The sequence below is a fragment of the Schistocerca piceifrons genome, unplaced genomic scaffold (genome assembly GCF_021461385.2).
Source record: "Schistocerca piceifrons isolate TAMUIC-IGC-003096 unplaced genomic scaffold, iqSchPice1.1 HiC_scaffold_961, whole genome shotgun sequence".
NCBI lineage: Eukaryota > Metazoa > Arthropoda > Insecta > Orthoptera > Acrididae > Schistocerca > Schistocerca piceifrons.
The window spans coordinates 1,432,501-1,436,260 of record NW_025729236.1 but is presented as its reverse complement, the minus strand read 5'-3'; the positions used below and the strand labels follow the sequence as shown (position 1 = coordinate 1,436,260).

The 3,760-nt window shown below is 55.8% G+C and overlaps 1 non-coding gene across 1 annotated transcript in view; it reads left to right on the top strand.

Moving 5' to 3' along the window:
* The first annotated feature begins 2,541 nt into the window (after positions 1-2,541).
* The window catches only part of LOC124774190, a 1,909-nt gene continuing 690 nt past the window's right edge, over positions 2,542-3,760 (top strand). The window contains exon 1 of the ribosomal RNA XR_007015181.1: positions 2,542-3,760. This exon is cut by the window's right edge and continues 690 nt beyond it. This is a non-coding gene — a ribosomal RNA (small subunit ribosomal RNA).

Below are 3,760 nucleotides of genomic sequence, written 5' to 3'. Positions count from 1 at the left end.
CCACGTTGTGCCTTAACGTAACCCACGTTGTGCCTTAACGTAACCCACGTTGTGCCTTAACGTAACCCACGTTGTGCCTTAACGTAACCCACGTTGTGCCTTAACGTAACCCACGTTGTGCCTTAACGTAACCCACGTTGTGCCTTAACCTAACCCACGTTGTGCCTTAACCTAACCCACGTTGTCCCCTAACCTAACCCACGTTGTCCCCTAACCTAACCCACGTTGTCCCCTAACCTAACCCATGTTGTCCCCTAACCTAACCCATGTTGTCCCCTAACCTAACCCATGTTGTCCCCTAACCTAACCCATGTTGTCCCCTAACCTAACCCATGTTGTCCCCTAACCTAACCCATGTTGTCCCCTAACCTAACCCATGTTGTCCCCTAACCTAACCCATGTTGTCCCCTAACCTAACCCATGTTGTGCCCTAACGTAACCCATGTTGTGCCCTAACGTAACCCATGTTGTGCCTTAACGTAACCCATGTTGTGCCTTAACGTAACCCACGTTGTGCCTTAACGTAACCCACGTTGTGCCTTAACGTAACCCACGTTGTGCCTTAACGTAACCCACGTTGTGCCTTAACGTCACCCACGTTGTGCCTTAACGTAACCCACGTTGTGCCTTAACGTAACCCACGTTGTGCCTTAACGTAACCCACGTTGTGCCTTAACGTAACCCACGTTGTGCCTTAACGTAACCCACGTTGTCCGCTAACGTAACCCACGTTGTCGCCTAAACCTGCTCTGTAATTGTTATACGACTCGTTCAATTAGTGTAGTGTTGCCCACCCGCAACCCTCGCAATATAGTTCGCTACTCGCACTGCCCGCTCCCCTGTGTATCGCTTCATGTTAAACACCTTGCAAGTCTTGCTGACTTTCCACATGCTCCTGCTGTACACTGTTATGTGGATGGCAGCAGGACGTACATGCCGCCCCCCCCCCCACCCCTCCCCACGTCCCCACCTTGCCCCCTGCCTTCGCAAGCTGGTTGGTGAGAAGTTTGCATGTTCAATGCCCTTCGCATGCGACGTACTCAGGCTACGTTGTGGTGCGGCCTGTGTCAACTGTCCGCTGATGTCGTACGCATAAACCACAATCTGTACTGCACATTCGTCCTTATGTACTGAATGATACATCGTGGCACATGTGTGACCGTACAACGACTGCGCCCAAAAACGGCGGACCATACAGTGCAAATATTGTGCACGCAGCTACGTGTCGTCTCCCTATGAGAGCTGGATTGCAGTGTGGTACGCCATAGAGACGTGTGGGAGGAACGGACGCCGTGGATGGCGATCAGCATGAGCTGTGTGTTGATGTATTCGGACCTAGTCGTCTCTCCTCAAACACCGTGATAGCATGGTGCACCGCGTTCCATATCTGCGACATGCTACAGAGGCCGGTTGACAGTCGTTCGAGCAATGGACATCGCATACGTACGGGGGCCACCTTCCACGTATTGTCTAGGCGTGCACATTTTGTTGCGTGTATGTGGGCAGACGTAGTGTGGCGTGACACCTGACACAGGCATGCAATAATCGTTGAAGTTGCTAATGGCGATGGACGCCTACGTTTGCTGGTGAAGTTACGCAAATGAAGAAATGGTAACCCGTTGTGGTGCGGTTGTTCTCGCTAGGGGTGAATCGGTGATGGCGACGATAGGTTGAGGTACTAACCGGTTGTTCCAGCGATACCCACCATGCCGATGAAACTGAACGGCATCTGGGTGTGAAGCGATACGCGGCGGTGGCTGGGTGGGACCGTCCCCGGCCGGTGAGGGGGCGCCTCCCGGCGTGCTGGCCGCGCGGTGCGTGGGCGCACGCGCTACAGCCGGCTGGTGGGGGCGGCCAGTGGCAGGCGCGCCGGCCGACGGACGCGGCAGGCGTCGCAGCTGCGCGCCGGCGCACCCTGCGCGCGGCGCCGTGCGGCCAAAGTAGGTCCTCGCGGGCCCGGTGCGAAGCGCGGTGGACATCTTCACTGTGCTGGTCCGATTGAGGACTGTGTGCGTTGAGGATGCGCCGCCGCCCGGCGCTCGGCGCCGCGACGCCGTCTGCTGCTCGGTCGCCCCAGCGGTTCTCGCTGGTGGTTTGTATCGCAGCTGTGCGGATGTGTTGGCGCGTGCGCTGTGCTGGGAGAGTTCGCTTCGGCACCCAAGTGGGGCTTTTGTCCTTCTGTGGCGCTGGCGTTGGAGCTGCCGGTCACCGTAGGTGGCGCGTGTTGTCTCCCGCCGGCAATGCCACGACAGCACGCTCCCGGGCCTCTGTCGGCAGCGGCAAGCTCAGTTGGGAGCACGGGTGGTCGCACCGAAAGCGTCTACTCGCCTAACTCCGGGCGATTGCGCCTCTCTCGAACCCGACCAAGTACTTGGGACGGCGCTGCGCGCCGCCGGGACCTGAGAGGGTTTCGAGGTGTATTGTGCAGGGGAGCTCAGCCTCCTCCTGTTTGCAGAATGATTGAGCGGACGCTTGCGTGTTCGCGCGGGCCCCCGGGACACACTCCCGGGCGGCCGGCTGCTCAGCTCTAGTTGACGCAGCTCCCTGGTTGATCCTGCCAGTAGTCATATGCTTGTCTCAAAGATTAAGCCATGCATGTCTCAGTACAAGCCGCATTAAGGTGAAACCGCGAATGGCTCATTAAATCAGTTATGGTTCCTTAGATCGTACCCACGTTACTTGGATAACTGTGGTAATTCTAGAGCTAATACATGCAAACAGAGTCCCGACCAGAGATGGAAGGGACGCTTTTATTAGATCAAAACCAATCGGTCGGCTCGTCCGGTCCGTTTGCCTTGGTGACTCTGAATAACTTTGGGCTGATCGCACGGTCCTCGTACCGGCGACGCATCTTTCAAATGTCTGCCTTATCAACTGTCGATGGTAGGTTCTGCGCCTACCATGGTTGTAACGGGTAACGGGGAATCAGGGTTCGATTCCGGAGAGGGAGCCTGAGAAACGGCTACCACATCCAAGGAAGGCAGCAGGCGCGCAAATTACCCACTCCCGGCACGGGGAGGTAGTGACGAAAAATAACGATACGGGACTCATCCGAGGCCCCGTAATCGGAATGAGTACACTTTAAATCCTTTAACGAGTATCTATTGGAGGGCAAGTCTGGTGCCAGCAGCCGCGGTAATTCCAGCTCCAATAGCGTATATTAAAGTTGTTGCGGTTAAAAAGCTCGTAGTTGGATTTGTGTCCCACGCTGTTGGTTCACCGCCCGTCGGTGTTTAACTGGCATGTATCGTGGGACGTCCTGCCGGTGGGGCGAGCCGAAGGCGTGCGACCGCCCCGTGCGTGCTCGTGCGTCCCGAGGCGGACCCCGTTGAAATCCTACCAGGGTGCTCTTTATTGAGTGTCTCGGTGGGCCGGCACGTTTACTTTGAACAAATTAGAGTGCTTAAAGCAGGCAAGCCCGCCTGAATACTGTGTGCATGGAATAATGGAATAGGACCTCGGTTCTATTTTGTTGGTTTTCGGAACCCGAGGTAATGATTAATAGGGACAGGCGGGGGCATTCGTATTGCGACGTTAGAGGTGAAATTCTTGGATCGTCGCAAGACGAACAGAAGCGAAAGCATTTGCCAAGTATGTTTTCATTAATCAAGAACGAAAGTTAGAGGTTCGAAGGCGATCAGATACCGCCCTAGTTCTAACCATAAACGATGCCAGCCAGCGATCCGCCGCAGTTCCTCCGATGACTCGGCGGGCAGCCTCCGGGAAACCAAAGCTTTTGGGTTCCGGGGGAAGTATGGTT